Source organism: Eurosta solidaginis, chromosome 3, assembly GCF_040869045.1.
Source record: "Eurosta solidaginis isolate ZX-2024a chromosome 3, ASM4086904v1, whole genome shotgun sequence".
NCBI classification, from domain to species: Eukaryota; Metazoa; Arthropoda; class Insecta; order Diptera; family Tephritidae; genus Eurosta; species Eurosta solidaginis.
The window spans coordinates 193,309,027-193,322,470 of NC_090321.1; the positions used below are offsets into that span (position 1 = coordinate 193,309,027).

Sequence of the window (13,444 nt, forward strand, 5' to 3'; positions counted from 1 at the left end):
ATTTTTAGCAATAAATGACGTCACTTGAACACTATTTGAGCATGTCGTTTCAAATACTCTTAAGGCCAAGCTTCTAACGAAAGAAATAACTTTACTCCGGTGCATTTAAGTAATCTTTATCCATTGGCATAACATGGCCTAGCCAGCAAAGCCATTCGGCCTATTTCATTTTGTTCATATCTGCGTAAATAAATTAAATAGTTTGATCATCAATGCAATTCATAACAAACCTGTTAATTTTCAATTCCAAATAAAAACCAAAGTTCCAAATAATTATTTATTTAGGGTTTATTTTTCTCAAATGCATTTTTCTTCTTTCTAGAAGTAAAGTTCATTCAAATGTTCATTATATATATTAAATTTTAATATATTTTTTCCTAAAAATTTTATGCTTTTTGCTATTTTGGTGCCGCTTCTTTTTACTGCCTTAACTTTTTTATATTTTCGTTTTCAATTTCCCTTATTTTTTGTTCATTGTGGATGTTTTTGCGCATGTATTCATTTTTTTAGTATTATCTTCTTTGTTCAAATATTTTCTTATGTGACTTGCATTCTTTTTTTCATCTTTTCACTATATGCCGTTTTCTTATTTTATTATTTTGATATCTTCTTATTTTCATCTTTCTGCTTTATCTTTTCTTATTTTCTTCTTTTGTTTTTTCTTCTTTTCTATTTTCGAATATTCTTCTCTAGTTTTATGATCTTTTATTTTCTTGTTTTCATATTTTCTTCTTTTATCTGCTTTATCGGCTTCTTTTATTTTGCCACTGTTCTTGCAAGTGTACTTTCCTTTTTTTTTGTACATCGTTAATAATTTTTTGAATGGGAAAATAAAACAGTTTAACGGGGTTGTTGTGTTGCTGTTCAAAAAACATTATAACAGATGAAAAATTTAAAGTCCAACTTTTTTAGTTCGCCTATTTCGTGGTCTACTCTTTGGCAGTATGTGTGTTTATTTTAGCATTTTTTATCCAACTTTTTTACATCTTTTTTTAAATTTTTTCTCAATGAACTATTTTCCTTTTTTGTAGTTTTATCTCATTTGGATGCTTCATTTGATCATTAAATATTTTTTTGTCATCATTATTTAAAAGAAGCTTGGTAACGAACGGTATGGTACGTATAATGTTTTTTGAAATCATTTTTTCTATATTGTAAAAAAAATCTGAAATCAAATTTTTTGTGTTAAAAATAGTTTTTGCAAATAATGAAATTCATAGGTGCAACTTTTTAAGTAAAAAAGGTAAAGTATAATGAAATGTTAATGAATTGATGTAACAGAAACATATTTTACCAGACCTGTTAAATTTGAATTAGCATTAGTAATCAATTAATTAGATGCTTATTTTAATGGCCAATGATTATTTCAATTGTTTTCCGAAAAAAGCAATTACTAATTGTTATGTTCCACTTTAATTATTATTCAAACAGTCTGGCAACAACACCAGAGTACTAGCGAGTTTTGCATATTGCTTCACATCCGGTACTTTTACCTTCCTTAGAGTTAAATAGATAGAATAATAAAGAAGATTGAAGAATAACGCGTGCATATTTATTTCAAGTGAAATTACATCACAACACTAATTGATTACCATTGGAAAAAATCAAAAAAAATCATGATTTTTTCCGATTATTGAAAAAAATCAAAAATAATCAAAACATATATATAATACTCCTATATTGCTAATAGAAAATGCTCGCAATGTGTTTTGGATGCGAAATCAAAGCAAGACAGCCTATACAATTTTTGCGATTGTAGCAGCATGAGTGTGACAAGGAAAAACTGAAATTTTGGTACATTCGATTATTGCATACAAAAACAAAAACATGTAAATAGCAATATATCGGCACTCTGATGTTGGGGAATATACTTAGCTGTTTGTAGCAATATAGAAGTATTACATACATATATGAATCAAAATGATTATTTTTGATTTTTTCGATTATTTGTGATTTTTTGATTTTTTTTATTTCTTTGGATTTTTTTTTTATTTTTTCGATTTTTTTGATTTTTTTCCGCTTTGTTGAAAGAAAAATTTTCATTTGTTGCATGCACGGGATAATTTCTACATACAAGTACATTTTAGGATTTAATAGTAAATCGTAAGCGCTTATCGAGGCGAATATATGCATGCAACATATAGGGCGAACAGTATATGAGCGTTGATTGAAATATATTCTCCGGTAAGTATACACACATGTGCATATTTTACTCACTCATTATATAAAATAATGTGGGATCGAAAACGGCGGTTTTTCTAATTACCCAGACAATATGTAAAAAAATGTTGGATTCTGTAGTAGTACGAATAGGGTTAATGTAATATCAAGATGTAATAGAGTAACGTTGGCATTGCCAACAGTACAAAATGATATGTCAAGTATAACATTAAGCACTGTTTGGTTTTCACGACGGCACCATTTTGAGATAATAAAGACGGGCATTCGTTGAAAACTGCTAAAAGCGACCGGTTGTATTTTTTACTTGGTGCGTGCTTACGTTTGTTTCGCTTTGATTGTATCTTTTTCTGCTTGCTTATTGCATCAGAAGTGGTCTTCGAAACCACCATCCTACATTTAAACATAATTTAAAACGGAAAATATGAATAAAGACGCTATTAGTGCGGAAAAATACTCGCTGATGCAGCTGAAAGCGTGGTGCACAGCGGTAGGAATTAACGCCAGCGGTGCAAAGGCATCACTCGCAGCAAGACTCAGCGATTTATCGGCTGAAGCCAGAGGATTGTGCCCAGGAACTTCGAAAAAAGAAATGATGGCGTAGACATCGGAGCAAGCGGCGGAAACTACATCAATCAAACAAACGACGACGGGGTCGCAAACAGAACACGGCCTGAAGGTTTAATGTGGCCACATAAATCGTTCCCGAGATGGTCGGGCTAGCACCTTAATGGTGCTATGGTACCGGAGCGTACCGGAATTGTATCCGACAAAGGCCATCACATCGATGACACTCCCCAAAACCTTCGGGGAGCAACCTTATCGCTACAACAACAACAACAACAACAACAACAACAACAACAGGTCGCAAACAGCAGCAGCGATAATAATGACGACGACGCAGATGGCGCAGGCAATGACAACGGCATACAATGCACCGCAAATGGTAACTGTGATCGGCCCAGCGAAAATATTTTGTGCGTTCATAACGGGACATTGGGTATACCGGTAGCCAATGAAGCCGAAGTACAGCACTCTACAATTGAAGACAGCGCGTCCGAAATAAATCAACGCGAAACAATTAAATTAAAAATATTGGAAAAAAAATCGAACTCCTAAAATTGCAATTGAGCTTCGAGAAAGAAAAGGCTAGTATGGCAACTACTTCTACGTACAGCGCGGCACCGGTAATACCATTACAAACATTAAAAGAGCTGATCACAGACTACGATGGCGGAGAAGGTTTCGACGTGTGGCTATCTCAGCTGCGACATACCCAAGACGCATTGAAGGTAAATAACGAAGCGTTAGGTGTCGTCCTGCGGTTAAAATTAAAAGGCGCAGCACTAACATGGTATAACTCCAACAAAATGTTTACCAAAACTACGCACTAGACACTTGACGAGATGTCAGCAGTTTTCGCCAATAAAGCAAGTACGCTTGACGCACGCCGTAAGTTCGAAAAACGCCACTGGAAAGTCGGTTAAACATTTTTATGCTACGTAAATGAAAAATGCCTGCTGAGCAGTTCATTTAGCCTTAGAGATAAAGAATTTGTCGCATACCTAATTGATGGTATACCAGATTGGCAGCTTCAAGTACATGCAAATGTAAGTAAATTGCAAAACAGCAAATAAACTAGTGGCATCTTTCCGCACAGTCGAACTACGTCAGCGCAAACCAGCAAATCAGGAAAGAACGAAATGCTATAACTGCAACGGTTTCGGACATTTGTCAAAAGATTGCCCAAAACCCAGGCGGGAAACGGGAACGTGCTTCGTATGCGGTGAACGTGGTCATTTTGCGTCGGACTGCAACAAAAAGCAGTCGAAAAGTAACTATGTAAGTGTACTTAATATAGATATTGTAGCAAAACCTAACGTTAACTTAAATATATAGTGCCTGTTAGATTCGGGAAGCCCAGTCAGTTTAATAAAAAACAGTATCATCCCGTCAAGTGTTGAAAAAGGAGAAGTAAAAGAAACATATTTTGGAGTTAATAAGTCTATATTAAAAACTTTTGGAAAAGTGAATTGTCATGTTAAGTTTGCAAATAAAAGTATATTTACGGAAATGATTGTTGTTCATGACGAGGCGATTAGTTATTCAGCCATATTAGGCAGACATTTTTTGGATGATAGTAAACCTAAACTTATGATAAAAGGTGTAGAATTTTCTAAGTTAGGCGAAGTCGAGGGTGTTGAAAGCCATGCATCAACGGTTAGCGACGAAAACAAAGGTCATGCGAATAATAAAGATAAGGAAATTTTAGCCGTAGATATGCACGAAGTGAATGAGACTGAATTAAGAGTAGGTGAAGCCGTCAGCCACAGAGATAATAAATCCCTTCAAGCGTTGTTCTGTAGTGAATACCTACATACAAGTAGGCCAGTCGAACCAAAAGTTAGAAAAGAAATTAGGTTAGTACTAGAAGGCAATAAGCCGTTTAGTTGTTAGCATAGAAGACTTTCCTATAACGAAAAGGCAGAATTACAAAAAATTATAGATGAATATTTAAAAAAAGGTTATATTCGCCCCAGCGAATCGGAGTTTGTTTCACCAATAGTACTAGTCAAGAAGAAGACGGGAGAACTTCGAATGTGCGTTGACTATAGGAAATTGAACAAGGTTGCTGCAAAAGATAGCTACCCAATTCCGCCGATAGACGATCTACTACTAGATAGGCTAGTAAATAAAAAGTTGTTCACGAAACTAGATTTTAAGAACGGGTTTTCCATGTTTTCGTTGAGGGAAACTCTGTGAAATATACGTCATTCACAACACCATTGGGCCAGTTCGAATTTCTAAGGATGCCCTTTGGGTTAAGAAACGCCCCTGCGGCTTTTAGTTGGGAGAAGCTCTTGGAGTCAGTGGAACAATCAATGAATAATACAATACATAAGGCAACTAAATAATGCCCTAGTATGCTATTGTTCGGGATAATGCAAAGAGGTAAAATTAAAGATACGGTTAGAGAAAATGTGTTAGAAACCACCCTACCGTCAGAATATAGGGACATAGAAAATATTAGAAATAAAGCAGAAATAGCTCAGAACAAAGCCCAATCCTACAATAAGGAGTATGCAGATGCTATTCGGCAGAGGCCACGAAAATTCGACCCAGGAGACTATGTAATGATTTCTAACATTAGTTTACAAGTAGGAGCATCAAGCAAACTTATACCAAAGTTCAAGGGACCATATAAAATAACTAGGGTGTTGGAGAACGACCGCTATGAAGTAGAAGATGTAGAGGGCTTTCACCAAACCCAAATTCCCTATAAAGGAGTGTGGACAGTATCGAATCTAAAACCATGGCTTAATTGTAAAGAAAAATAATAAATAAAGAAAAAAAAAACTTGTAAATAACATAAACGCATGCTTATGTTTGTCTATAAAATTTTAATGTACCATTATGTTGTATATGTATGTACAGTTATGTTCATATTAATAGCAGTGCTTTCTGAGAACTCTAATAAAGTGGATTTATCTAAAGTAAATCAAACCAATTTAAAAACGTTTGCGTTATGTAATAACGCATTAAGGCTAATTATATTAAGAACAAACAATTTTTTTCTACCTCACGCCAAGTTGTTGTAAATTTGAAAAAGATTACACAAGTGTCAGAAAAGAATGTTCATAAAAATAGCAGTTTGAAAAGATTTTTATTAAAAAGTCATTATAACTAAAGATATATAGTGAATTAACTCAAAAGACACAAATAGTTGACTAATATTTCGTTGTATAACCCCCCATTTCGGATGACGGCGGCACATCTACGAGGCACGGAGTCCACTAAGCGCTTACATCGGTCCACTGGTATATTTGCCCAAGCTGATTGCACTACTTCGCACAATAACTTCGCATTGAACCGTTTTTTTTTTTCATCAACGGCGAGCTTTATATCCCCCCACAAGTTTTCAATGGGGTTCAAGTCCGGGGATTGAGCTGGCCACTCCATTACTGCAATTTTGTTCTCCCCAAAGAAATCCTTTGCTCGCTTGCTCGTATGTTTTGGGTCGTTGTTATCCTGTTGGAAAACCTATTTTAGGATTTCCTCTTATTGGAAGCGAAATTGAAGACCCACACCACTTTTGACAAAACGCCACTTGAAAAACAGACTACAATTTGCTGGAAACCATATGTAAGCTGGCCGGTTTCAAAATGGCGAAATATTTTATGGACAGATGAAAGTAAGGTGGTACTTTTAATTCCAAATGTCGGCGGCAGTATGTAAGAAGACCAGAAAATACAGCTAATTGGCCTTAGTTTACAATAAAGACAATAAAACATGGAGGAGCAAAAATAATGGTTTGGGGCTGTTTTTCATACCATGGTGTGGGTCCAATATATAACATTGATGGTATCATGGATCAGCACAAATATGTGGAAATCCTTCAAGATGTTATGCTACCGTATGTAGAAGAGGAAATGTAAGCGCTTAGTGGACTCCATGCCTCGTAGATGTGCCGCCGTCATCCGAAATGGGGGTTATACAACGAAATATTAGTCAACTATTTGTGTTTTTTGAGTTAATTCACTATATATCTTTAGTTATAATGACTTTTTAATAAAAATGTTTTCAAGCTGCTATTTTTATGAACATTCTTTTCTGACACTTGTGTAATCTTTTTCAAATTTACAACTTGGCGTGGTGTAGAAGAAACATTTTTTCCTCTTAACATAATTAGCCTTAATGCGTTATTTCATAACACAAACGTTTTTAAATTTGGTTTGATTTACTTTAGATAAATCCACTTTATTAGGGTTCTAAGAAAGCACTGCTATTAATAGCTGTATTTCGTTGTATTCAAAAATAGGGCACTATTGTGAACGAGCGAATGAAATGAACATACACGAATGTGCAGATAAACAAAAATAACAAAATAACAGTGTGGCGGCAGGGTGACATCCATACAAACAAACACACGCATTTCATGTATTTTGTTTTTGTAATTCTCTGGTTGAGTGTCAAAAACATACTGCGCTAAAAGTAGAAATGTCATAGCAGCGAAAAAAAGTAACAATTAGCTGATAAACCTCCACCATCTGTATGGTTTTGGCATAATGAAACTGTTTAGCTAGTTGAAGCGTTTTTTCCAAACTCACTTGAAAAAAAACGCCTAATATGAACATATGTAACTGTACATATATTCCATGTATTTAAAAAAAAAAAAAAAAAAGAGACCAGATACGCACGCATTTCTTTATATTCATAAGTTTTCAATGTTTCATGTTCTAAATACATATGTACTTAATACTTTGTTTACTCGATCTAGAATCAGGGGATTCTATTTTGCAGGATGGCCGAGTTGCAGTAGTACGAATAGGGTTAATGTAATATCAAGATGTAATAGATTAACGTTGGCATTGCCAACAGTACAAAATGATATGTCAAGTATAACATTAAGCACTGTTTGTTTTTCACGACGACACCATTTTGAGATAATAAAGACGGGCATTCGTTGAAAACTGCTAAAAAGCGACCGGTTGCATTTTTTACTTCGTGCGTGCTTACGTTTGTTTCGCTTTGATTGTATCTTTTTCTGCTTGCTTATTGCAATTCATACATAGGTTGGCGTCCAAAAGCTTTCATTTAGCAACGATCCTTTATGGTTTCATCCTTAAGTCTATCCAATTTTGTATATCCAAAATATATATATGTATATACACTATTTCGGATTACGTTATGGCTATGCACTGATTATTTTGTACATACGAGTACTTTGGAGGTTGTACCGGTATATCGTGAGCGCTTATCTAGGCATATGGGTACATATGTATGTATGTACATACCCACCTACAAATTAATGTGTCAATAAGTGTTTCCGATGAATACCTGGGGAGTGCGTATTGTTTTATGACAAAACAATATGCGCAAACAATATGTATGAGTAATACTACTTAGGTTGATAGCTTCACTTCCAACTGGAGCGATCCTCTAAGTTGTCATTCATCATCATGATCAGTTGTCTAACAAAATGTTGTTATATCCCAGATAAACTTATTAACATATGTCCATGTACATTAGGTTGAAACTTGTTTTTTAATTTCTTATGATTACGTCTAGAATCTATAAAATTTTATGGTTTACGAAGTGAGCCATATTGTTAGTACTAACAATGGAAATTCCAAACACATTTGTTTGCCTATCATACATTATTTTTTTCGACATGGTTGGACATTTTTCAAGAATATATATACATATATACTCGTATACATTTTAAAAGTCTATAACAGCGGTCGACTGCTAATACGTGTTCTAAAAGACTTAGCTTGACCTCAGTATTAATAATCCGAAGGCGAAAAACAAAAATTTTGAGGTGTTCTAAATATACTAACGAACAAAATGCTTATTTATGATAAAGCTCTCTAAATTGGACGAAGAACACTCACATAGTGGCGATGATATGAAACCAATATTACTAAAATAAAGCGAACAATATGATAAACTTTGATGACAAAACAATCAGTGCATAGCCATAACTTAATCCAAAATAGCGAATATATTAATTTTAGATACAAAATACAAAACAAAATTAGCTTGACTTAAGGATGAAACCATTATTATTTTATATAATGTATGGAATAATGCGCATGTGTATACACTTACCTGAGAATATGCTTGAATCAACGCTCATATACCATTCGCCCTATATATTGCATGTATATATTCGCCTCGATAAGCGCTTACGATTTACTATTAAATCCTAAAATGTACTTGTATGTAGAAATTATCCCGTGCATTCAACAAACGAGAATTTTTCTTTCAACAAAGCGGAAAAATAATCAAACAAATTTTTAAAAAATTAAAAAAAATCAAAAATAATCAAAAGTAATGATGATGAATAATGATTTTCGATTACTTTTGATTATTTCAATTTTTTTTTTTTTGATATATTTCAATAATCGTAAAAAATTATGATTTTTTTTTTTTTTTTTTGATTATTTTTTTAATCAATTGAAAAGTAATCATTAAAAATAGAAAATAATGACAAGTAATCATTAAATGGCGTTTAAAGAAAATAATCAATGGAACGGCTAATCATTACCATTAGTAATCATTATTTAACAGGTTTTTACATACTATTTTGGAAAATTTGCTATTTAAAGCAAAAAAAAAAATAGAAATCTTTATGAGGGGTCTATTTATCTGGACTTTTTCCAAACACTGCGAGTTTTCTGTTATCGAGAGCACAATATTTCGACTGTAAGCAAGTGTATTTCAGAATCTACGATTGTTCCTCGGAAACAATAAAATATATCTCAGAATAGTCATTTGTTAAACCTGTAAATTCTATCTTGGATGGTTATTAAAACACGAGAAATGTTCGGGTTAATTATTTCACCACTTTATTTTTCAGTGCTCAATATCGAATGATGAACCGGCAGTCCACCATCTTCTTTTTTACAAACCATTTATTGTACCTGAGTTGCAGTTCCGAAGACAAGCACTAAATTAACTATAAATATTAGGGTGGAGTGAATTTTTTTTCGAAATCGCTTTTGGCTGACTTCCAGAAAGTTGCCTTTCTAGACCAGAAATAAGGCTGAAAATTTTTATTTCACTCATCGTATGTTTAGAGGTGCCCCAACGCAACTAAACTTTGAAAAAGACGTTAGGTACAAATTTATAATTTTTTCTTTTTTTTGTCATTGATTTACTTTCGCTTGTTGTTCTCATTGATTTCAAAGCCTACTGATTTTCATGGCCTACTATATGCCTGTAAAACTCTTACTTATACACTTGATTAGAAAGATACTATTATCAACAAAAAACTGTAAAACACCATTTAAAATTTGTCGTTTTTAGTTATAATATGTAATTTTACTAAAGTTATGTATATTAAAAAAGAAATAAAATAAATATGTAAATAATGAGCTTTGTAAAATCGCGATTATTTTGCTCAACTTCTTGGTGCTGGGGGCACCTGAAAACGCCATCCTACGAAAATAATATTTGGTGGTTTTGGTTAACTCTTATAAAGACAACTTTTCATTCCTAGGCCATTACACAAAAAAAAATCCATAGGGTATCACTCCACCCTAATAAATATATAGATAACATACTTGATAGTGTTATCAATAGGGCTGGGACTATCCGCATATTCGGATATCCGGATATCAACACGCATATCCGTTGACACGGATAAAATCCGGACGGCATGGATATCCGGTTAATATTCGTGTGTGAAACTATCCCGATATCCGGATTTATGAAGATCCGGTTAATAACCGTATTTTTAGATATCCATTGAAAGCAAAAAATTAATGTACCATATATGTTTATTTAACATTAATAACAACAAATTCGTGGGGCATTTAAATCAATTAACAGTGAATACAAAAAAGGCTCGTATTGAGAAATATGTAATACTTGTTTAACTATTTTCTTCTTGTTCTGGCGTAAGAAAACAAGTGCCGATATCATTTCCCGACTCGAAACAATTTCGTGTTGGACGAACTACATTTCTATCACTTGAAAATACACTTTCAGAAGCTGTTGAAGTGACAGGTACCGCAAGATATCTTTTGGCGATTTTCGACAGATTGGGATATATTTTTTCATGGTTTTGCCACCAATTGCTGGCACTGAGATTGTTGTTTATTGTGGTTCTTCGAATAAGTAGCGCTGAAACTCGTTGTTGTTGTTGTCTTCCTCCCTTGTGTCACTGTCATTATCATTTAGTATATCCATGGCCGTGAGATCACTGTTTTCCGGAGCTTCTTCTTGGGCATTCATATCAGCAGTACCCATTTTATTGCACATTTTTTCCACATGATTTTTTATTTTGTTACGAAAAGCATCGGTCTCGACGTGCTTCAACTGTTTGGAACTCGGATCAAGACAACTGAATACTGATATTTTCCAGAGATTGATCTTCAATGTTTTCAAAAGAAAAACCTCTTCTCTTTTCCTACTACTTTTTCTTAGAATGTTTTTGCCATCCTCGTATGACTGTTTTTAAATTTCAGATGCTTATTAATAATTTTATGAATGATGGGTTTCACTTTAGAAATTGTAATCTCGCTGTCACTGCTAAGCACATTTGTAGCAATTTCGGAAGGGGTGAGTAAATCTATTAGAACATCAACTGCATCCCAGTCACTGCCGAAATTGCGATATTTTGAGCGTCCTTGTTGTTGAAAATTGAACGATCAGCAATTACTGCAAAAATAGAAGATCTAAGCTCTTTAACTCTTTCCAACATAAAAAGACCTGAATTCCATCTAGTTGGACAACTATGGATTAGTTGTTTAACTGTCTTTTCAGTTTGTATTAAATGTTACGCGGGAGCATATGTACGTTTACTAGAATAATTGAAACTCATCACCAGTTTCGAAACCCTTCACAACATTCCGGTAGTTTCATTCCTAAATTAACACTCAATTAAAGTGTATGTGCACTGCATGGATGACTGGCTATGTCAGGGCTCAAACCCCGAACAGCATATTGTAACGAATGTTAGCAGCACTGAGCGATGCTATCGTCTCTAAGCCGATGCTAACCAGTGACGTGAATGCACATCAATAATTCAATCATTATGTATCTACATAAACGAATAAATAATTGCGTCTACACATATGTACGTATACGAACATCTGAGCGGCAATGCACAAATACATGCATATATCTTATCTGAGTTGTCACAAGAGAGAGCAATAATTTGTGCACGTAGTTGTGGCTGGCGATTTTGTAGCCGAACTAACTAGTAACTTCTGGAAATCGAAGAGCCTAGAAGTATGCAGCGTAAACTATAAAAGCGGGGCAGGCGAGTAAGAAGTAATTCAGTTTGATTTGAGTTGTCAAGCAGTTTGATTAAGACGATATCTAGCGAGCAATAGCAGTGTTATTTTGAATAGTAGAGTTTCATTAAGCTATCAATCAGTGTGGTTATTAAGCAAGCTATTCGTTGCAGTTTGTTATTGTGAAGTACTTTAATAAAGGCCATTTTGCATTATTACAAATTGGAGTTATTTATTCAACAGTTTAGTGATTCGAACTTAGCAGAGGATTGCAAATAAGAGGATTTGCAAGCAAATTCGTTACAATATGTTATATTTTTCGCGTTGTCGTGTACAATAGTTGTGACTTTTTCTTTGATATCCCATTCTTCCATGCCATCTCAAAGCGAGTCTTCTAAATTCTCAGCTGTGTGGCTTTCAGTCATTTCTTCGGTGAGCAACTTAAAAGAGCGAGGAGTCCAATTAGAATCTAAATAATGCGCTGTAAGTCCCATATAGGATCGGGTGGCTCTTGATGTCCAGCAATCAGTGGTCAAAGCTATATCAGATGCTGAACTGAGATTTTTCTTCTCGAATCGATCACATTCCACCAATGAAATAGGCAATAAGTCAACAGCAATAATATTAGCCAAGGCTTGTGTTATTATCTCTTGACATTCTTTGGACATAGATATACTTATTGCGAACAGTTTGAGCTACGCGTAATGTTCGAACTTTCTTCATTGGGGGTTCTGAACATTCCGAATTGTGATCAAAATTACTTTGTGATGAACTCGGCTTATATTCTGGCGCAGATTCTGGTAGAAAAGCTGCATCCATACCGTTCTCTTAAAGAGGGAAAAACCGATAGTGGCTCCATAGACTTTATGTCGATCATGTGTTTTGTAGCGTTTTTTTTTTTCAAAATATAAACAAATGGCACTGTTCTTATTTTCACTTTTTTGGAAATGATACCAAATCTTGCTGACCATTTTAGCACTCATTATTAGTTTAAATTGACGCTTTGTGAAATTGTTGATGTTTGTAAAATTGTAGCTTTTTAATTTTTGACGTTAATTTAATAATCTACAAACATATTTTGTAAATAATTTTTCGATGTTTGCTTCGTTCAATTCTCATATGCAGATATTCATCTTTTATATTCCAATATCCGGACATACGGATATCCGGATTTTCCATTTACGAATCCGGATATCCGAATATCCGGATTTTTTGCTTAGCTATCCGATTATTCGAATATCCGGTTTATCTGGATAGTTGAAAAATCCGGATGCAGTTCACAGCCCTAGTTATCAAGTATATTTACATTCTATATATAAGTTCACAATGAATGTTGAGGAAGATGAGCTATAGTAGTTTTAAATTTGGTACCAACTGGCACATAGCTTGAAGATAATAAATTCTAAAGATTTAATTACTCTGATGATTGTCGCAGTCTCTTTTTCAAGTTTTGATTAATCAGTAAGTTGATCCAAATAAGATATCTTTTGCCCCAACAACGCCTGTCGAATTCAACATAA

General features: G+C 34.1%; 1 protein-coding gene across 5 annotated transcripts in view; it reads right to left on the minus strand.

Annotated features, from left to right (window-relative positions):
* Positions 1–263: 263 nt before the first annotated feature.
* Positions 264–13,444, minus strand: part of Pabp2 (poly(A) binding protein nuclear 1) — a 41,674-nt gene continuing 28,493 nt past the window's right edge. For 3 of the 5 annotated variants that reach the window (XM_067774398.1, XM_067774397.1, XM_067774395.1), the window contains exon 6: positions 264–1,165. The gene's annotated coding sequence lies outside the window, so the exon portion shown is untranslated. The remainder of the gene's footprint in view (positions 1,166–13,444) is intronic. The other 2 variants (XM_067774399.1, XM_067774396.1) reach the window with 1 other exon arrangement.